This window comes from Nothoprocta perdicaria, unplaced genomic scaffold, assembly GCF_003342845.1.
Source record: "Nothoprocta perdicaria isolate Ctin4 unplaced genomic scaffold, notPer1 scaffold_13, whole genome shotgun sequence".
Lineage (NCBI taxonomy): Eukaryota > Metazoa > Chordata > Aves > Tinamiformes > Tinamidae > Nothoprocta > Nothoprocta perdicaria.
In genome coordinates, this window is record NW_020454427.1 from 1,019,632 (window position 1) to 1,043,329 (window position 23,698).

General features: G+C 37.5%; 1 long non-coding RNA gene across 1 annotated transcript; it reads right to left on the reverse strand.

The window, feature by feature from the left end:
- Window positions 1-11,823: 11,823 nt before the first annotated feature.
- LOC112942632 lies at window positions 11,824-23,450 on the reverse strand. Its single transcript, XR_003248421.1, has 3 exons — window positions 23,361-23,450; window positions 19,011-19,185; window positions 11,824-12,051 (listed from the first exon to the last, which is right to left on the reverse strand). It is a non-coding gene; the product is annotated as an uncharacterized LOC112942632 (long non-coding RNA).
- Between the last annotated feature and the right edge of the window lie 248 nt (window positions 23,451-23,698).

Sequence of the window (23,698 nt, forward strand, 5' to 3'; positions counted from 1 at the left end):
AGCTTGGGGTTGGTTTTTTTTTTTTTCTTTTTTTTTTTTTTTCCTCATAACCTGCACTAAGGCCTGGAAGAGAAAGGGATCATGCTGGATTTCCATGTTATAAAATGACCTGTAAAATGGTCAATGGTAAGAAACAACAGTGTCATCCCTAAATAAATAAATAAATTTGGCAGTTGGAATCCAAAGAACAGTTGTTCAGCAGCCATGTGATCCCAGAAATGCCTACGGTAGGAGGCMTTCGTCTCTCCTTTGCAGCTCTGGATGTGCCCTCTGCCCACTAATCTTCATTGTCTGATCACTTAAACACAGTCCCCCGAAATCTTTGGGGGATCTGCCTGCAAGACCCCACAGACTGAGAATAAGAATGGCAAAACCTGACTATAAATGACTCTGCAGAATTAACAACTGGTAGTAAAAGCAATAACAACCTTTGCAGTAAAGAAATAGTTTTGACTACCTATCCTTAAGATAGGGTGGCTTCATAAATATTAATATACAGAAAAAAATTATCAAAAGTAAAGCCTTGATGACTTATTCTAAAGCATGGTAGAAGCAGAGTAATTTTTTTTCTCATGGATGTTTGCGTCATTTCTTCCCAACTGTAACTTCAATTAACTATAATCAGAGAATTACAGACTGGTTGAGGTTGGAAGGGACCCCCTAGAGATCTTCTAGTCCAACCCCCGCTCCAGCAGGGACACCCAGAGCACAGGGCGGCATCCAGGCGGGTTTGAAGATCTCTAGAGAAGGAGACTCCACAACCTCCCTGGGCAGCCTGTGCCAGGGCTCTGTCACCCTCACAGGAAAGTTCTTCCTCACACGGAGATGGAACTGCCTGGGTTTCAGTTTGTACCTGTTAACACCTTGTCCTGTCCCTGGCCACCACCAAGAAGAGTTTGGCCCCCTCCTCCATACATTCACCCTTCAGGTATTTATTCATATTGAACAGATCCCCTCTCAACCTTCTCCAGGCTAAACAGGCCCAGCTCACTTAGTCTTTCCTCATAGGGTAGATGCTCCAGTCCCTTAATCTTTGTCGCTCTCCACTGGACCCCTTCCAGAAGCTCCACGTCCCTCACCTAAAGATTATAAATAAATATTATATAAGTAGATTCTAATCATTGTGAGCTGCATCAAAAAATACAAAAGCACATTTTTGAGGGAAAGGAGGCACAGTGGCTTCTTGTTGCTGCGGTAGTATACCGCCATTCTCCAAAAGCCACAWGGCATGTATTTCCAACAAATCTGTGCTCCAGGGCATTTCCCAGAGAAATATGCAAGGCTTTTGACTGCAATTTATTTTATATATAAAAAGAATAATCACAGTTATTTACCTGTGATATTCTTGAGATTTACCRTAGTTACATGCATTGAAGTAACACTTCAGGTAAGGCACATACCTTGAAGTATCAGAAATTTGAGAATAACTCCATATTCACATTCTCAGACAGTGTGGCCAGCCCTATATGGCATCCCAAATCACAGGGAAGCTGAATGTAGGGAAAATATACCAAAGTACCTGAGAGATCAGAAGCAATATAATTATTACTAGAGAGAAAAGGTTCTTTATGACAGTCCCCCTTGTTTACAAACTGCACTGCTGATGACCTGGAAGGATTTTGAGGATAAATTTGGGATATTGTTGGATTTTTATTGTTGAATTATGTGTTTGAATGGCTCAGGTGTCACCCTTGCTGGGTATGTCAGCTATGTCTGGTCAGAAACACTGCACTGGAACCTCCTCAGAGGCAGAGTCAGCAGGGAACCATCCCTTCCATTCTGTGTTTTTACTTGCTAGGTGGTGTTGAATGCTATTAGTCATTTCTGAATTTCAGTTTTCTCTAAGACACGTGCAGCGTCCAACACGGCTCCTGGTTGTGAGACTCTCCTGAGTCCTGGTATGCCCTGGGAGGCAGTCATGCCACAGGTTTGCATGGGAGTTGGATCTGCCCATCAGAAGATGGCAGTTTAGTAATGATTGTTTTCAGAGTACACAGAAGTTATTTTATTGAAAAGGTTGTGTTTATTTTCTGCTATATTTGCTGAAATAAATGCTATTTTAAGAAGCTTCCTTTAACATTTTGCTTAAAAGATTCAGGTTCATTTAGATGACAAAGTTACTCCCTAAAGGCAGAAAAAATGCATAAAAACAATAGATTAGGGAGCTGGCAGTAAGCATTTTGTTGTTTTGTTATTAAGAACCTGGCAATTCCATTTATTATTCGCTCCTGCCAAGGATCTGAAAGTTTTATATATGCTGATAAGCGATGTTTCACTTTAAAGTTAAAAAGTCTTCCCCTGCAAGAACAAGTTGAAGAGCAGGAAAGGTATGTGACTTTTCATGAACACTTCCAGTTCACAGTGGTTTACAACCACAGGAGAGGCTGAGCTCAAACCAGTTGTTTTCATAATTGCAAAATATTAAAATGAATGCTTCCTTTAACATTTTGCCTAAAAGATTCAGGTTAATTTGGATAACAAAGTTACTCCCTAAAGGCAGAAAAAAATGCATAAAAACAATACTTTAGATTTGTGCCATTAGGGAGCTGGCAGTAATCATTTTTTTTTACCATGGGCATAATCAAGTAATGTCAACAGTACTTAACAAGCTATGCCAATCTGGGTATGTTCTGGAAAATACTAGTTCCATACGATTTTGGCAGGTTGGAGCTGTCATATGTTTTGCACTGCTTGAGAATACTCTGTATTCCTCTATCTGGGCCAGCAGCACTCGTTAGCTCTAAGAAAAAACAACAATCATTGAGATTCAGTAAAGTGATGCATTTATGTGAAAATTGAGCCAGTATTTTAGACTTTTTTTGCTATCAGATTTTTTTTTCATATGAAGTATGCTTTTTTAATAAATGTGTTTACCTCTGAAAAGACAGTCTGTTAATTYCTATTGTATCAAGTATTCAAAAGATTATTTTATTTAGCTCTGTAAATTTTATTTTTGTGGTAATTAAATAGTTAAGCAATCATGATAAAATCTAAAAGTTAAAGTATGCTACCAAGATACAATGGCTATGTAATATAAGTAATTGTTATGTCATTTTATTTATGTGAATAATGACAAATTAAGAAGTTGTGAAGGGGGGATGATTTTAGCTGGATCACTTCCCTGGACTGCTTCATCATACCACCACATGAATGCTAATATGAGGAAGAAAAAGGGGGGGAGAAATAAAAATAAAAGAGAAAAAAAAAAAAGGAAAAAGAGGAGGGGCTGTCTCCAAGTTTACTTTGTGGATGTAAGATTTGTCTAAGTAAGATTTTTATAGAAAATGCTAACTAAACTCCATGGGACTCAGGTGTCCAAACCCCCGAGTTACCGTTTTCTGCAAAATAGTGCCACTGATCCCTCAGTAAGGGGAAATTATTTTGAAAAGCACTATTCAGCAAGCCAGCAAAAGGGCCTTAAGTGTGACCTACTACTGTAGTGCTCGAACAACTTACAATCTTTAAGCTATTTCCTCCTCCTGTGACACTCCAGGGCTGGGAAGAGATAATGTACCCATTTTAAAGCTTGAACTCCAAATAGMCTGAGCATCTACTCCAGTAAATAGTCAGTGCCAGCTGTATTTCAACAGTGCGTTGCCATCCTTTAGTTGCTTTCCTAAATTCACCCAGAAGGTTCTCAAACAGGAAACTGAAATGAGCTTTTCCAAAACTCCCAGCTTACTTATTAATCAGTGTCTGTCCCCCACAGGTTACACACCCCCTAATTTTTAACTGTAAAAATCACATTAGGATTTTTAGGCTTCTCCAGACAGAGAGATGCAGACAGGCTGAGCAGGCTCTGTAGGGCAGCAGAGAGGCTTTTATCATACATTTCTAGAGTAGTTTTTCCTTGGCAGGACAAACACAAGGCAAGCAGCAGAGGGCAATGCAACACACACCAGACGCGGTAGCAAAGCTCAGCAGTAACATTGACTCATAACTCTTGGTCTGAGTGGAAGATCTGCTTTTCTGAAGAATGCATGACTAATTTAGCAGTAAGTTGTCTCCAGCTCTGGATTTCTTGTTTGCTTTTCACAGCTACAAGGAGCTCACCTATCACAGCAGACCACAAGCATTGCTGCAAAGTAAAAAGTATTGATACAAAACACGACCTTTGATCTGAGTAGAGAAGACAACACTCAGAAATGCAAACATAAAATAATTTAAAAAATATCTTTACATATGTGTTACTTGTTAATATAGTTTATCTTTCAGCTGTTAACTATTCCTTAGACTCTGAAGATATTTTCCACATAAATGACTGTGAATCATCGATATTTCATATCACAAGCACCCAGCTTGAGTCAAGAAGACCTCATTTATGGGAGGGTTAGAAATATTTGCCATTTCTGAAAGTCAGCATGGCTACACAGAGCTACTTTGAGGTTCGTTTTCTTTGAATACGTTTTCAAATTTAAAGACATAAATACTCTTCTACTGCTACTATGCAATTGACCTTTAGGGAAATTTTATAGACATAGATTATGTCTAACCATATTCCAGCAAGGATAGACACTAGACATCTGCCACCTTCTGTTGCCCACAAAATTGCCATATGTTGACTTTGCAACCTAGAAATACCAGCAGAAATTCAGGATTTGCTCTTGCAAAAGTCTCATCTCTGCTTGTCACTGGCTAATATTGGCCTTCCCAATGGTATTCAGTGCACACTGAATGAACAGGGGACTTGCCTAGGTCTCAAGGCCTTGGACAACTTCCAGAGGATGTGCTTCTGTGCACCCTTCCCCAGCCCCATGATACAGTCTGCAGACATGAGACAACTGCACAAGCAGATACTTCTATGATTATTTAATTAGTTAAATTCTGCTTTTTGAGAGTCAATAACATGCAGGAATGCTAAAAACAAGAAAAATAAATAAACGGAATATAGCACAACAAAAAACGGGATTAACGAGGAATGATTTTTCAAGACAAACCGGTTAGCAAGGTATAGTCTTCCTGCTTCATAGCAACATGTGCTTATTCACAAAAGCATGATCCAGACCTTAAAATTGGCTGAAAAGTAGCGAAATTGGTAGATCTGACAGTGACAGATTTTAAGAAGCTGTTTTTCACATTCCTGCTAAAAATACATTTTATTTTTGAATTAAAAAAGATGCTTCCATGAGACATACATTTTTTTAAAATCATCCTTGCCCTAATTGCATTGCTATTCAAGTGGATGGCCAAAATACATTTAGCAATCTGGCCATTAAATGTTCATAGTTCAGAAAAGCATTTGTTGCTATTCCAAAGTTACCTTATCTTGGGTGACAAAAAAAATCTGCATTTTAAAAATGATTCTGCCTCCTGCAACTTCAAAGGATTCCCTCCTGCCTCTGACTAACACTAGCTAAAACACATGCAAAGGTGTTCCTTTGTCACAAACAGCAAATAATCCAAAGACAGTTCTAACATGAGATGTCTTACCTAGATTCAACAACAACAACAACAACAGAATCCCACATTATTCCACGTTTACTCCAGGCAATGGGATTTCTTTTTCTGTATAGTCTATATGGTAAAATTCAAAAGAAAGTAAGGACATGTTTATGCTATGCCCCATGTTTATCAAAGAAATAGAACATAAACCACAATTGCTTATGGAGCAAGCTGTAGTTGATGAGAGTTTCCTTACATTTTGCAAGCATATTGACTATTTATAAACAAATCTGGTTTAAGTAATTGCTATTATAGTGCATTTAAAAGAAGGACTTGGCTTTTCTTCACAATGCAGCTGACATATTATGCAGAATGAAAAACTAAATGACAGTACAGACACTTGCATAAACGAACTGCTAGAGCACAATACCTTCTCCGGGCACCGGGGTTTCCTACATTGCCACTCACTGCACCAGGAGACACAATGGTAGATCAGGAAGCTCCCTAGCTGAGCAGACCACAACCACCCAGCTCCCGCGGTGCTGGCTGCAGCCACTCGTGCTGCAGGAGGGGGCTGCATCAAGTGATGCAGAAATCCAAAACGCTCTTAGCACACACATACACCCCTAAGCTAGCAGTGCAAGCCCTTTCCCCACTCTTCCCAGCTTCCGTGCAGGAGAGCTTAACTGTACCTGGCCTKTACGTGGATGAGGGTTCCCCATTTCTTCTCTGCTTGCTTCTGTAAGCACAGGTGCCAGGCAGAACCTGGGGCCAAGCAAAGGCATCAGACTTGGAAAGCCATCGATCCAGCCACACTGCAGCAGTGAAGTGCTCTGAAAATGCTCTGAGCTGAAATAAATAAATAAATAAATAGATAGATAAAGAGATCACACTTGGTGTAAACAGGCTGGGTCTTCCTTCCTSTCCTTTCAAGGAATGAATCACCAGTAAAATCGAGATGACTCACTGAAGGAATTCAAAGCATGCTTGCTGTTTCAGGTGGCACTCTGCAGTAGCCTTATGTGCTTTGAGGGGGAGAAACCCAGGCTACATTTTAACGTCCATTTCCATAACACTGGGTCAAAACTCCCTGTAAATGCATAGGGATTTCTAAGGGCAAAATGGATCTGTCCTCATATCTCACTCACATAGTGAAAGTGTATAAATAGTTGCACAGGGCGGATAATTAGTTTGTGTCAAAATACAATATTGTACTTGTGAGCATCTGCATATCCACTGCTTGACACAGGACAGCAACAGAGCGTTTGTTTGCAAAATACTGCCTTACTGCTTACAAAGTGTCACAGGAAAAGTCTGTGCAGCACTTGGGACAGCAGCTATTTAACTCTTCCAYGGGACAAGTATGAGGGCAAGAATTTGTTCAATGACCCCAAAACTATTTGAAAAGAAAGGATTTGTGCCCTTCTCACAGCCCCTACGGTACCTGGCTTTGTGCTCTGAGGTCTCGCTGAGACTCCACTGCCCAACACAGAACCTGGTCACAGTCTTCCCCATTCACAGAATTCCTTTCTTTTGCTTCCAGTTTATTATAGGCAAATAGTAACCTCATATCATATACTTGAATCTTTGTGTGYGTTGGKTTTTTTTTCTTTTTTTTTTTGAAATACATATTTGCTGAGCAGGACTAATTCTACAGAAATGTGTGGATGGTTGTTAAGGTTACAAATCATACTTCRGGAAAAAAAATGTAGCTGGAATCTAAAGAAACAGCTGATCTGTTTGCATAAAGACTTCTCTATTGCTCTGAGCCTAAAGACTGTATTGTGTCAGTCTGACAGAAACCCCCAACAGCTTACATGCAAAAATGGATAAATTCTGCAAAGCATGCTTTGTGCACTGTCTTTGCAAGTCTATTAGAGATTTACATGATACGCAATTTTCTGCACACCTGTAACTTTCACACGCTTTCACTGGACTATTTTGCATTGCAGAGAACAACTGTTTTTGTGCTACCTAATCCAGACCCTCACCAGTACATTAAGGAAATATAGGATATTAAATTCATTTGTTCTGCACAGCATCAAATCTGTCTTTTATTCAGATGTAAACATMACATTTTCTTGATTCTGTCTAGACCATTAAAAAAAAAGAAAAAAGGATTGAACTACACAAAAGACTGTATATTTTTTTTAAATGTGCCTCTCTTACCAACTGCTGCCCTCCTTTAGGATCATTTTCTTCTCACATTCCGTATTTTCKGCCAGGCAGTTCTGTCTTAAGGAAGAAGTCACAGGCCCCACGTTGCTTCTCTGTTACATCATAAATACTTTGGAAAAACGAWTTTTTCAAAGTGTTCTTTTTGTTTTTTCATTCTGTGTATATTATTTAAATAGAAGAGGCATTTCTTTGGTATTCCATCACCTAAAAGAAACTGAAAAATATTCTTGCATTGAAGAATTTTGTAACTCATTAATACATGAGAAGAGCTGAAAACATACATATCAAAAAGTGGACCATATATGTAAAACCATGTAATTCCACTCAATTCAAAAAAAATTCTTTCATTGAAAATGGCAAAATAAATACAAGTTGATCCTGGATATCACTCCTATGTTAGTATCTGTTAGCTTTCAATTTTCCTGAGATTATTTTGTTTTCTATTCCAACTGTCATATTAATGCACAGACTATTTTTTACATACTAATCACATGCATCCACTTGCATTTTATTACTATATCTTTTGGAGTTCTAATGTATTGCTATATTTTAGTCATCCTGCAAACCAAGTTTAAGTGTTAAAATCCCAATCCCATCAAAACCAATTCTCTTGACTTCCATACATCCAAATTTCTTTCCAAGACTTCCCAATTCAGAGASTGATTTTGGGATAAATCCTTTGGATAGCTTTTACAGACAGAGATGGCTTCAGACAGAGACTATCATATTATTCCACCCACATACCTGTCCTGTGTTGGTATGAAGCTATGTTTGAGTGACAGTATCACTACACTGCTTTTAKTTATACAGAAAAATGAAGGAAGCTTTATTCTAGCTCAGATCCTATTAACTGTATAGACTGTGGCTATATGAGCTACAAAAGTTGCATAGTAAAATAGACACTTTTAAGATAACAGAGTGAGTGCATGGAAGGAGGTAACTTCAGATAACCACAGTTTTAGATCTGACAGTACTCATGCTGCTTAGTTAAAATGATTCAACATTGCATACCATCCTGGCTGTCTCAAAAGACAAATCTGCAAAAATTATCTGATGCTTATAGCAGGAATCCAAAGTCTGGCCTGTGCTCCACTCCTATACCTGCTGATCTACATAGAAGAAAATTAGCACATTTTCAATTAAAAAAATGGCGTTTTCTATATGTATTAGTTTTGGAATGATCCTGAAGTATTATAAGATCATGGAAGTACTATCAGCATAATATATTTATACAAGGACAATGTATATTTAATCAGTACTAAACGGTGATATAATAATAGGTTTCTCTATAGAGAATGACAATATGATTTTCAACTTCCTGAATTAATAATCTTGCAAAATAATGAAGACCATTATTTCACTTCATGCACATACAAAAAGAAGAAATCTTTTATCTGTGCAAGTAAGGAAAGCTATAAAACAAATCAAAGATGTGGGCAGACAGTACAGAGAACTAATTAACTCAAGGCGAGTAACCCAGGAAAATTAATGTTGAGTTGGAGGTGGTTCAAAGACTTCAAGGGTAACAGTTTAAAATGCAGCATTTATGCCTTGAGTAGTTAAGACCTTGTGAATGACTACAGTCTTCTCAGAAGGCAAGAACATCAAAGGCAAGAGGAATATGGAATAAGTTAAATCTATACATACAAAATKATAGGAAATAGAAAGAAGAGATCCGTCAGTGTATTCATGGAAGGATAAGATCTATTAAGATCAAGAAATACTGACCACTACCACTGCAGTATGAATGTGGCCATGGCTACAGAGCTCAAGTTGAAGGAGCACATGCACAAGGTAGGTATGCTGCYGTATGCTTTAGATGAGGAGCCTAGAGCGTGCTCCATGGTGGCAGATTCTTATATCTGCAGTGTCCCCCACTTATGTCAAATAATTCCTCGTATAGTGTTGCTAGATTCAGGATTCATTAATCATAAAGAGAGACGACCAACCATTCTGACTCACTGATGTAAAGCGACAATGAAAAGCAAATGAGATCCTAAGAGGTATGAGGAATATTTTGCTGGAGAAAGCAAGCTTTAATATCTTTATATAGGATGCTTGTGTGACCCCGTCAGGAATAACAAGGATCAGTTCTTAAACCAAATATGTGGGAAGGAGGAATGCGTGTCCAGAAGGGACTCTGAAACGGAGGTTCTACCTATACTCACATTGTTTCTCACAATTTGTTTACACTTTAAAAGGTTTGGTTTTGTCCCAGTGTAATATGGCAATCATTCCCTGGCCCACACTGCTTGCACAAAACTTGAGAAGCTTTAAATTATGTTGCAAAGAACACAACTCCAAAATCTCAATTCTGAAATTCTAGTAGGACCTAACAGGTTTGGTTTTTTTTTTTTTTTTTTTTTTTTTTTTTTCTTTTGTTCAGGTAGCTCGCACCTAATTTTTCACAATAGCCTGAATTCCACCTCACATGATGCAACCAGTTTCATCTATTGCCTCAGAGAAGCACTGTATCATCAATATTGAAAAGCAGCTTGGGAACTATCAAAGCCTTGGAAATTAGGTGAACATGACCACGAGGCTTTTCAACCCTCTCGACAAACTGCAAGAATTTCCAGAGAGGAATCATAGGGCAATCCAAGAAATGAAGAGATTTTCTACCAAGTAAAACTGAAAAGTAGCTATATTGTTTAGCCTAGGAAAATAAACTGGAGGGAAGTAAACAAGGAATTGGGAAGAGCTATTCTAGAACTATGAAAGAAGAGAAGGTATTTTACAGCTATTGAAACTAAATGCTAATGCTGGTATAGAAACAGCTATGCATGTACCAGGTTTTAGATAAAAAAGGCTGTCAATTCAGTAGGGTTTCTGAACCATTAGTGCAACTGTCCTCTATAGTAGCCTYCACCTCTAAAAACCAAGATGGGTTAAAAGGGTTCACCACGCTTCTAAATAGGAGTTCAATAAATGTGTGAACAAAACTATTGTATTTGGATACCTGAAACAAAAGAGGACTGGATTTTTTTTAAATGCTAGTCCCCGAAATATTTACTTTTTCCATCACAGGGAGAGAAACATGATGAGGTGGTTTTTTTTATTTTATTTTTGATAGATACATTGTAGACAAGAGAAAATTTTGATTGATTAGGCCTAGCTTTGATTAAGCAGATATGCATAGTTCATCTCTAAATCATAAGAKATCAAGAAAATAAAAAATGAATGTAAAAGGTTAGCTAAGTCATTTAAGAATTAATGTGATTGAAATCATATCTTTCTTACTATACCCAGACCTTTCAAGATCCAACGGCAAATATATTCCAACCATTGGCAATCTAAGAATAGGTAATAAATCTCAGAGAAATGAGGCAGGTTAATGAAAGACCATAATAAGGAAAGAAAATTATCTCACTGATTCAATTAGGAACTTTGGTATGTAAGGCTAAAAGTAGAAACCAGAGGTTCAAACRTACCTGAACATAGGGTTGCGTTGTGTGTCATTGAAACGAGGAAATTTAGAGTGGAAGAGCCTTTTAGTAGAGAGGAAGACACTATACAAAGGTGGAAGGTGAAAGGTGAAATATTTACTTCATTGAGTAATGTTCACTGGCTGGGTTAGATGCTGTTGTTGTTGTGTCAAATTTGGGTTTAACATCTGTGATTTCCCACATRTGGTCATCTGCTCAAAGATCCATTCTCAATGCTCAGAAATCCTCCCTGCCCCTCCTTTCATAAGAGGGGACGCACTCCCCAGTTTAAAGGCAGACTTTTCTTCCAGACCTCTCTTTTTTAAAACRCTGTGTGATAGGAAGACCAGCTATAAAGAAATAGACAGTTTGCTGTGACTGTGGGATGTTATTCATATGGGATGCATTAGCTTGTAACATGGSATGCATGGGTAATCATCTCATGCATTCATGGGATGATTAGCTTGTAACAACTATCCACTCACCTCCAATTCCTCAGCCATAATTAAGCAACAGAAATAGTATGTTTAAAACATGATTCGCTGGTTTTATAAGCACAGTACTCTTTCTTACTCCAAACTTAGTAAGTAATTCTCACGTGTAGGCAGGAGAGGGAGCTGCTAATGCCCGAGTGTGTCCTGCTGCATCCATCAGCCCTGTTCCTTAGGCTGAAGGGGCACCCCCAGGCCAGTGCTGCTGCCAACTAAAACTGACTTTGGCTTTTGACAATAAACTGCAGCATGAAAGCAATCCACCTGGAGACTAGTATGTGCACAGGCTTTCCCTAAAAAATGCACACACTTGAAAAAAATTCTGCATTTTCTTCCTAACAGCTAAAGAATTTTGTTTAGATTTAAAACAAGAAAGGCTTCAAGGAATTAACTATGCTGCAGTTACAATGCCATTGAATCTTGGCAGTGTGCAGGTTATTTGTAGATAGGCTGATGAAGGCAGTCAGTTGGTAGTCTTCCTCTGCATTTCTATGTCTTCAGGCCGGTCTTCGGCTCACTTCAAAATTTCCCTGTTTCACACTCACAGATTGGACTGTTAGTTCTTCTGCTGATACCTGTAAAAACACAGGGATCACTTTTTTTTTTGATTTGCAAATCAAATCTCTCAGCAGAGATTCATAGTGAATTTAAACCTACTTGCACAGCACTTCTAATTCCATTTCTCAGACCCTTTGGGGAGGAGCTCATAGTCCTTTCAGATTAAAAACCACTGTATTGTCCAAGCCATATCTTGCCTTCAATGAACCACTGCATGTAGTCTGTAACTCTAATTGCACTGTCTGATTTCACAGATCTGCTTGGAGGCAGAAAATTCCCCTTTAGACAGCATGAAATTGGTGAGAATTGGGTTACATATTTTAGACAGCATTGCCTATTTCATCATTAGAGCTTTGTCAATGGGGATTTATTTAAAGGGGTATGACTGTTTCACAATTCTTCACTCAGTCAGCTCCTAGCAGGAAAGAGAACAGCATTGACAGCCTCAAGAATTTGAGTTAATTTAGTGTACTTTTTTTAGGAAAAGACGACTACTCCACTGAAGAGTCAAGTCTCCCTCTCTGCATGTTCAACCATCACCCCATCTATGGAGTCCAGGATAAAAATAGGCCCAACACGGTCCAAACTTTACTCMCTGCTGTGGTTAATGCATGCAGAGTCATGACATCCAAGCTGCACTATGTAGGTGGACAGTTGAGGCTGCATCTTACACATAACTGAAGTGGAACCTGGACCCCACGTTAAACACCTCTGCACCCAGGGTATGCAGAAAGGCAGAGAAATCTGCAAGATCCAAACCAGCCACCTGGTAATTGTACCCTTGAGTTTTCTCCTGAGCATAGTTGCTTACAACTTCTTTAAAAATCACCCTGGAATTTGTTTTTAGGTGATATGAAGRCCTTTGTCTTTTGCACAATATGGGAGTATTTGTGCAACAAAAGCATTGTGATCCACCTCTCCCATGATGGCACCCTGGTCACCATGCTCTCTCCAGTAGAGACAGTAGAGAAACTTGCCTAGCACAGTTAAACAGGAAGAAAAAAAAAATACTCCCACTGTGAGTTCCCTTGCTGTTATACAGAAACAGGAGAAATGACTGAGTGGGAATGGAGGTAATGAGAAGGTCTCAGTATCAAGAGAAGCTGCGAAATCATCCTGGAGACATGTACAGATTGTTTCCAGAAGATGTGTGTTCTGCAGGAAAAAAATATAGAATAACAAAATAAAGTTTTAATTCTCTGTAATACTCACATTCCTGAAGAAATCCTGTTTTAGAAAATAAAGATTAGAAAAGTTAGGTAACGCTTTCTCTTTCCTTATTTGCTTCAGAATTGTCCAATTTTAATGGACAGTTTTGTGGATTATTTTCAAGGACAGTAGTTCCAATTGCACATAAAAGCTCAACAGCTATTAACTTTTTTTGACAGAACAGAAGGTCTGTAAGTAGTCAGYGAGTAGAAACATCTAAATTTGTAAGCATTTACCTGAACTCAGTCTCCAAGCCTCTCCTTGCACACAATTCCACTCCATTCCTGGACATCTTCTCAGTCAGCATATTACMTCATATTAATATACATTATAAAACAAAGCCATTTATGCCCAAAATTCTTGTGTCATTGGGAAATATGCTTCTTCAGTTGCCAAATTTGTGCACCCAAGTCACACAAAACACTTTAAAGTTAAGTCCAGCGGCTTATACAACATGACACAGGAGAATATTGCATGAAAATGCAAGGTGTGCTTTGCAGGCGTGAATGCAATGTAAGCACTAGGTTTTAAAACTGGTTCACTAGAGTATTTAAAAGAGCCATTAACTTAACTTTTCATTCTCATGTAGGACTTTCATGAAAACTCATTTTAGAATATAAAGCAAATGTATCCCCAGCCATTTCAACCAGATTTAATYATGTTGTTAATTCAATGGATTAAGTTGTTGTGCATATGATTTTATGTAAAGTTTTAATAGATCTAATCAGGTTGAACTAGTGTGTTAAATAATCTGTCTTTAAAATCAGTATGAAAAGATCACTTTAAAATCACTGTGTTCTGATTGCTCTAACCTTATATACATCATCCTATTATTAACCTCCACTTTATTTTATAATGCMTTTGTGATATAGCTTTTTCAGAAGGGTGGGGGGAGAATAGGCTTTAAAAAAAAAACAAGTGTTCTAAGTCAAATAAAGGATTAAACTACTTTAGACAGATAAAATGGAATAAATTTGTAGAAGAAATTTTAAAAAATTCATAAATTTTAAACACACTAGGGCCATAAAAACAACAAATCCTATTTGAAAACAACTATATTACTAAATTGTGTTCATTTGAGGCCTTTCTCAACATTTAAAGGTCAGTTTTCACTCTACTTAAATAAATGAATAGAAAAGTCWTTTAGTAATTTCAGCCATCATGGCTCAGCAAAAATCTTTTATCTTTTTGGCTTCCAGAGAAGTAACAGATGTTCCATCTCAGGGTTCTCTTTGTTAGTGAGCTCTTGTGAAATGGACTGCACATTTCAGCCCCTGTATATAATATTTATTTGCAGACTACAAGTGCCACTGAACAAAAATTGCAGCTTTTTGTACACACATCATAAATAACTTTAAGATAATTATAAATAATTTTTACACAATATTTTTATTATGTCTCGGTTATTCTCCACTCTATTAAAACCCTTTTTTAAAAAATGAAGCCATTAACCTTTTTACAGGGCTTCTTCAAATGTCTTTCAGACAACTCTGACATAAGGCATGTTATGCAGAAGCATAAATTATGTCTGATGTGGTGTTTTAACCCCATTTGTTTTACTAGGATACTTTGGAGGATAGCAAAACTTTTCTTTTCCTCCTGAAAATATCATCTTTCTTTTAACCATTAGTTAAATAAATATCACCTTTCTTTTCATCTAAATCTAATAATCTAAATCTAATATCATCTAAATAAATATCATCTTTCTTTTAACTGTTATTAACTATTTCTTTTAACAACACTACGGATGTGAAATATGCCATCATTAAGGCAGGGATCAGATCTGGTGGCCATTCTGTGTCCCTTTCATCGGGGATATGTGCTTTAGCATCTTAAAGAAAAAAAACTAACAAAATAACTTGCAAGCAAATAAAAAACACTATGCACAATAAAAACAATAGCACCTACTGTAGCTTTCATGATGACACTTAGTGTTTGAATATCACTGCACTGGGCACTCCAGGGAGATATTGCTCCCCACAGTTAATWTGGCTGTCATGGCACCAGGAGGACCTAGGAAGTTCATCTGTAATATTATCTCCTGAAAAGAACCATTTTAAAGTGAACAAATAGAGAGTGTGTCAGAAAATTGCTGGTCACTGAAATTCACGCTATCAAAATAGCACTTAGGGACTGATTTGCGATAATCTGGTGATTCAGCCTGCGAAGGGCTGAAGGAAAAATTTCCCCCCTGTTGACAATGATAACCAAGAATGAGATTTCTTATTACTGCTGGTGCACCTGCTGAAATTACTGCTCAAGTACTTTATGCTATTGCTATTTTTCCTTCTGCTGTAATTAAAGTAACATCAGAGGAACCCTGCCTTCTGCTTTGTCTCAATTAAAGCAAAGTCAGCCTCTCCCTGTAATCCTATCCAAGTGGTTTGCCAAAGGAATGGGAGCATATTAACTTTAATACTGTTTGGAAGCTTTTAGCACCCTCACTATTTAACAGTGCCTTTATCTCAGAGTGCTTCTAAAGACTGAGGCAGGCCCAGATGTTTTTAATTTTTCCAAGATCACTTCTGCATTTCTAATCGATCTGAGATAGGGCTGCTGAACGAGTACCAAGGTACCTGGTGTGTGTAGATGTGTAAGAGTGATGACCCAACTGCTTATCAAGCACCGTCGCAGACAAAATTCCCATTTATTTCAAAAGGTGTTTTGACTGAACGAGCTAAGCACTGAAACGAACTTCATGGTCCTAGGAAGTCCTTCTCCCTTCACTGAGGGGAAGAGCTGTCCTTTACCTCGGCACTTAGGCGGGCCTGGTGGCACAGCCAAGCCCTGCTCTTGGTAAACATTATTTCTATTCAGAGTTGTACTACTCAACGGGGTTGCAATAGCATGTCCCACGTTACATGTCCCATTAGCATGTCCCATGTTACATGCATTATGATACAGGCAGGAGCAGAGGCTTTTCTTTTTTTTTTTCCTCCCACCCACTACCACCCATTACTACCCCCAAAAGGTAGTAATTCTTTTAAAAGATCTGAAGTGACAATCAGTGAAGAGGCTCAAACACATGAGTCAGTTTGACAGAGACTGCAATAATTTCTGCTTTCCGAGATGATTCAGGCTGCACCCTGAATCCCATATCATATAAAATCCCAGCACATGCCTATACCCTCCCCACTTCCAGTTAAAGATCACTTAAGCACACAGAGCTTTTTGGTTTCAACAGAACAACCCAGGTCTAAAACTTTGGCTTGGCCTTTAAAAACATTGCTTTCTGTGCACATCTAGAGTAAATCACATCTATGGGTTGAATCTCTCAGTAGGTCTCTGAATTATTAATAGCTGACTCAATTTAGTTAAAAAAAGACCTTATAAAGTAAGATTAGATTCTTGCACTCTTTTTTATATTTATGCTATTTTTATCCTTTACCACAATTTGCTTTACATACACAGTTGGCTACACTACTATAGTTCCTATATCTCTGTATTCCCAAAGCAAATAGTTGCAGGACAATGCTAATCTTTGCTCAGTCATCTTGGAGATTTTATTCCCATTCATCTTATTGTCTTTCCCTAAAAATGTTTTTTAAGTTAGGTTATTGAAAATTAGGTTATTGCATTATCCTGATCCTGCCTTTCTCCTTCCACCACCTCCTACTATAGATGCTACTACAAATAATTTTCCACCTATATTTCAGGGTATCCTGGCCAGCAACATACGTGAGGTACGCTCAGCCAATCCGATTTGAGAAAGCTGTCAACATGAAGACTTTTCTCGTCTTTTCTCATATTTTTAACTACATCTGAAAAGGAAAAGGAATACCTCCACACCAAATTCTTTCTGAGAAGTTTGCACAGTGGAAAGTTTATTCCTCTGTGCCTTTCCCTAAGAGCAAGAATAAGTAAAGCATTTACTTCAGCTATTCCTTTCTCTCTGTACCATTTACATTACTTCTCRGCTGAAAAGTACACAGTAATATTTTGCAAAAATGATTTAATAGGATTGTGCTGTGGTGATTAAAAAAAAAAAAAGAGAATGAGTTTTGTGTCACCAGTTTCTGCTCTGAGCTTCTTTTTGACTGTTTCTTCATTAATCATAACCATACAGTACACAGAATGCTTGCACAAAGAGTTTAAGTTAATGTTTACAAATCACTTAAGAAATAGTGAATAGTTATGCTTTTACCCATGGCACTTTTTTCCCTTAAAAATGCTACAAACAATTGTAGAAAAACGAGGTAACAGAAGTCCTAATGCTCAGTAAATATAGAACTTCCAAGAAAGAACAGCASTGATAGAGCAGGAGGATAACATTAGCAGCCATATTTTGCCTGAGAAAGGAGAAAATATAGTGATGAGAATGTCAGGAGGGACAAGCAGTAAAGCAACTTCAGTTTTCGTGATGTAAAGCACTTTCAGTCTGAAAGTTTTAAATCTCTGAACTATAAAAGAGAGAAAAATTAGGCTTTTAGACATGCTATGGAGAGAGGAGGGGAAAAAAGCAAGAAAAAAAAAAAAAAAGCAAGCCTTAAAGACAGCTTAGACCTACAGCAGCAGCAAGAAATATGGAGGGTCAGCTCACATACTTTATAATCATGCATCCCAAGATATATAACAACACCCTGAAAATCTTTGATGCTTTCAGTATTATTAAATTACAGCAAGTTACTTTTCCATCGATTGATTAAACAGCCAAGACTGAAACTTGATTGTATATTCCTGAGTCGGCCTGCCATAAATCAAGCCCACGGTTGAATAAATGTTTAATTATGTGTGCACAAACTGTTGTCTAAAAAGCAACATATCTACTAAGTCATATTTTTTGCTTTTGATATGAAGAATCTGTTTCACATTAACCTTTCACAAGCCACAATAAACATCATCTTCAGAATGATGAATAAGAACTTAGTATAATGAAACATTTATTTAGATATATTAGGATAGACTTAGGAAGATCCTATTTTTCCACTGACTCATGCATTTCTGGAAATTTAGGAAAGGGACCATCTATCTTACACGACCAGGATTCATTCATAATCTAACAATGAGCATTACTGGCTTTGTTTATCCTATGTTTAATTTACTGAGCTCAGCAAGTGCATTCATGAATGGAGTCCAAGGCTGGGGAATGCTGTATATCAAGATACTGGCAACAAACCCAATCTTTCTTAAAAGCCAGGCAAAAGAACAATCTTTTAGTAGCAAAAATACCTTTTTATCTGTTGCCACAAGGTATGCCTTACAGCATATCCAGAAACAAACAAATAAAAAAAAATGTTTTCCAAAAGAGATTACCTGCCCCATGTACACCATGACATCAGCATTTCGTAGAGTTAGTAATAGTTCAACTATGATCAGACCACCAACATCCACCATGGTCCAGCATCAGCCACCTGAGAGTTCTCCTTGATTTCTAGGGGTTTGCAGCCTGATAAGTAATAATGTGTAGTCTGCCTGCATCTTCCTGTTAATATCAACTGTTAAGTGTATCAGCTTTTCAGGGCTATCAGACTGTTGACTAAAACTCCTAGTACAAGTCATTTCTGCCCCAAGAGGGAGATGTTCAGAGACCAAGCTCTTATTTCATGAGGATAAAGTTATTAGGGATGCAAGCTGAAGCCTTACAGTCATAAATCTTTTCTCTCCTGCTAATACTATAGGAAATATAGTATAGTATAGGAATGTAGTATAGTATAGGAAATATAGTATAGTTCAGTGCTGTCACCCTGTCTTTCCTCTTTAGCTTTTTCAATAAAGCATACATTTCCAAAAAGTACGAGAAACAGTGAGGTTTTTCCATCTTACCCACCTACAGTTAGCGTCATCTTGACCCAGACATCTTCGCATGTGGTACATGAGACACCACACCTGTTCTTCTCCAAGTCCAGTGCTTCCTGGCCTTAGGAGTTGCTACCATCCATCTTCACTGTATTCCACACTGCTGGAAGCCACATGATGTCTGCCCTTGTCACAGTGTGGATACTCTGGTATGTGAAAAGAGAAGGAAAGTGTTATGCAGCAGAAGGAGTTTTGGGAAAACTACTGAAGTCATCTTTTCGGGAGGATTTTTTTTCCCCTCAGGTTTTATTTTTTAGCTGGTGGTCGGGAGGAGAACGTGTTTATTTCTGCTGTAGGATATCAAATCTTGAGCATTAACTGCATAGTCATATATATATATATATATATGACTGATACATATATATAATGGTTTATTCAAAAATATGGAGGTTGTTCTCCCTGGTGTACCCATAATTTCAACTAGCTTTGGCAGCTCCAAATGCTCAGCATTTTGGTATATCTGGCCCATAACAAGATGATACCCAAGTACAGAATATTTTAAAAAGCCAATATACAAGAGTCTTATTTAAAGAATCCCAGAATAAGAGTTCTTAAAAAAAAAAGTTTATATTTCCCTCGTATATTTGTCCTTACCAAGGACATATCGGAGGTGAGATAAGAGCACTTTACAATCTATTACAACTCCTAAGCTATGAGCTCAAATAAGTCAAAGGTAGGATTTAAGCTTGAAAGCAATAAGTCTTTAATATTACTTTGGCACTTGTCAAGTGTAATATGCTAACTTTTTTCAGCAAAGTGGAAGAGAACTGTATAATTTTTCTAATATCCAAATGTGTGTTGTATATTCTTTCATTTAGAGCAAATGAATTTTTCTTCTATTTACCATCTTCATAATAGGTACCTGATTCAGCAAGGTACTTAAATTTATGCCTACAAATAAGTACATGAGGTCAGGAGAACTACCCGTGTCCCTCAGCTAAGGAACATGCTCAAGCATTATGATGAATTCAGCCTTAATTCGTTTCTAATACTGCTAAGCACTTTTTAAGATGAGAAAGGTATTAAGCGCGCTTTGGAAAAAGCAGTCTAGAAAGATTCAATCTCAGCAGGAACAAAGGTCCCCTTGAACTAGCTTGAATATCCTAAGTAATTAACCAGCTCCATGATGACTTATCTTTATTTTAAATCAAAGAGGGACAAAACTCCTACAGTAATATCAAGGTACACTGATTCTATAAATGCTACATCATAAAGCAAACAAAATTAAGATATTAAGAAAGGAATATAGCAAAATCAGCAGTAAACCTGGTCCAGCTGCAGCACTGGGATCTGAGGCTGTTTCTGTGGGTCCCAGCTCGTGTCAGTAAAGACAAATTTGCTAGGATTAATTGTACAGCAGACTGCGGCCACTAGGCTGATTTTAAGATCAAGCTGAACCAGGGAAAGAAAAGTTGCCTCCATTGCTTGATCCTATTAAGGGCCAAAGAGTGGGGCAGAAGCTGTTATCCATTCCTGCTGGTTATCTAGAGTGTAACTGGATTAACACGGAGAGAGTTTTCTGGCTAGACCAATGCTGCTGTAGGTTCTATTTCCAACACAGCAGAAGTGAAAGAGTGAGATCTGTTCCTGGATGGCAGCCTTTAATGACTCTGCAAAGACATGTCCTCATCTGTGAGCCTGTCCTGGGAGCAAAGTGCCRAAAGATGGGGAACCACATGGATGTGCCCAGAGCTCTAGGTGGGAGATGGTGATGGATCAAAGAAGGACTGAATGCTTCAAGTCCATGAGGATGCAACAAGGAACGAGGGAATGCGAGGAGATTCCTAGAGAGTGGGGAAAAAAAGGGAACTGGGGCACTTACACTTGCTAGCCTTACACCAATTTAAAACAATACAAAAATCCTCCTAGAACCATTTATGAAATGCTTTGCATTCAAAGTACAGGCCTGGCACTTCTACACACCAAAGCAGGAGCTGAGTGCACAGCTGTAAAAGAAATGGCATTCCAAGCTTCTCTAAAGGTGAAAGCACACTTAAGAGACACAGCGTTAAACATCACTGCTGCCTCATGCACCTTTCATGCAATTGAGATCATCCAGACAGTGTTTGCTATTCATCTTCTCAAGTTAACTTGAAGGTGGCGTTATGGAAAAATATATTCCCTCYTGGGGGAGAATTCATTTAGGGCATCACATTAGGTGGCTCTACCTATTTGCTCTTACAGATTAAACTGAAGAAGTCGGTTAAAATCTATTTGCTTAATGGAGGGAGTCATTGTATTTGTTTAGTGGAAAGGTGATGGAAATAGAGGAGTTTTTGATAACTTTAATTATACTTAGTCAGCATTGCAAATGCACTAGAAAAGATAATTAGAAATTCAGAAAAATGGAACCTTCTACGTACAGGGAGGCTCCAGAAAAGAGGACTTTCATGTCTGCAAATTTTTCAAAAGATAGGACATTGGCTTAGTAAATGACAGGAGAAAAAATAGGTAGAGAGGAATATATGAATTTTAAACACAGTATTTGAACTTTTCTTTAACTGATGCTATTCTATTAAGAAGMTAATTGAAATGTTTTTTAAAACATACTTTTTTTTTTCAATAGCTGCAGAAAGAAATGCAGAAGTTGTTTTTAGACTTATGAAAACTATGAAACTTTTGCAAGTTGCAAAGTGTATGATGCTTCCTCATTCTCTTCTACTTTGTTTTTCTGCTATTAGGCCRGATTTTATTTCTCAAGCACTTCTCTTAAGGAATACAGGAGTATTGAGGGGGAGGGGAAAAAAAAAAGGAGGGGAAACTGAGGGGAAAAAAGAAAAAGAAAAAGGAAAAAAAAAGAAAAAAAGACAACATTGCACATACTTTAAATACAGAAGAAAGCAGCTGTAGTGAATTTGCTTTCCCATCGCCAAAGTCATTTAGCTTGTGTTTCAGAGGAATGGCAAATGGTAAAAATAATTAATAGGAACAGATGTCACTGGGGCTACTTAGGTAAGAGAAACTAATGCGAATAAGTACCTGAGGGGATATAACATTTAATAATGGATACTTACARGGAATTTTATATGTTCCAGGAACTGCACTTTCAGTAATTAATCTTTAGGACAACTCATGGAGATGACTTGTTAAGAAATAGTCTCCTGCTCAGTGTATAGAAGGAGCTACAAATATCTAAACACGGTAAAATGCTCAAGACTAAATATTAATTTGATATTAGCAGCAGCCCAAAACACTGAGGATCTGTATTTCTGTTCTAGACTCATGTTGTCAAAAGTGGCAGTAACAGAAATTTATGGGAGATAAACACACATTGATTTTGTATATGTCTTGAAGTGCTGTTGTCTAACAGAGCAGATCTGATACACTGAAGTCCTATAGAAAGATATCCTTAACTTATTAGTGTGATTGCCAACTGGAAATCCACTTTCCTTCACTATTTTCAATGCTTTCTACAAGCTGAAAAAAAAAAAATACTGCTTCAGCAGGTTACAAAAGAGGAACAAAATATTTTTAGAAACAGTGGAATAGAAAAATAGTTGTTTGCTTGTGTGCTGAGGAAGAGGTAAGAGTTGACAGGAGGCAAAAGTGTCTCATATTTCCTCTTGCATTTCTGAGTAGCAACAGTTCATTTGAGAAGTAGAAGATGGAATGCTAAATGGAGTGTATTTATCAAAGGAAAGAACAGAATCAGAGAGAAAAGAAACTCAGTTTGTAGTTTAAAATTCCTATATTGCATATATTTGAAACCCTTTTTTTTTTCCTCCCCAACGGACTCATAGAAGTGTTCATCTTCCGTTTTAAAATATTTTTATTTTATAAAATATTTTATAAAAATATTTTAAAATATTTTATAAAAATATTTATATTTTAAAATAGTAATTTCTATGCTCCTATTTAAGGGTAGTTTACATGGCAATTATAGATTATTATTTTTATTGCAAGCATTTAGTAGGAGCCCAATGTGCCATTATACAGACAACAACAACAAAAAAAAACCCACTCTTGCCTCAGAGAACTTGCATGTTCTTTTTAATAGGATGCATAAAATAWTATTGATAAGAACAATTCCAAATTCTTGTGATTTTCCTGATTGAATGGTGGGGCATTTACAACCTTCAGAGGCAGACTTTCATAATTCCTACATATTTTTTCYAATTTCTACATCTAAAAAAAATGAAACAGTCTTAGTAAAGGTCTTAGTAAAGAATATGGACACAGYCATTAATAATAACTAGAAAAGTTCTCTTAATTATGAGATTTCAAGGAAAAGTAGAAATCAGATTCTCCCCTTTTTGATAGCTGAGTGTCCTGAATATTAAAAATGAAATCTGTGCTATCACGGCAGAACTCTGAATTTCACCTTATGTGCTGAAGAAGCTTACAGTTGTCCTTTTGCTGTTCCTTCACAGGAATGGGAAGACATTGCTTTTCTGTATTCTGCTGCTCCATCTGACAGCCCATTCACTCAAGAAAAGCAAAGACCTATGGAGAAGGCAAAAATACCTCAAAGGCTAGTAAATATGCAAAATACAGCCACTCACTTTTCACAGTTCTCTCCTCTCAAAAAAATGGAAGAAAATTATGGTTCCCATGAAGCTATAACATACTTAATTTTAATCTATATTGTGGTTTTCTGAATGAAGAGAAATTTTGAGGAATTTAGCAGCATTCTACAAACTGGACGCTACTTTCATTTTA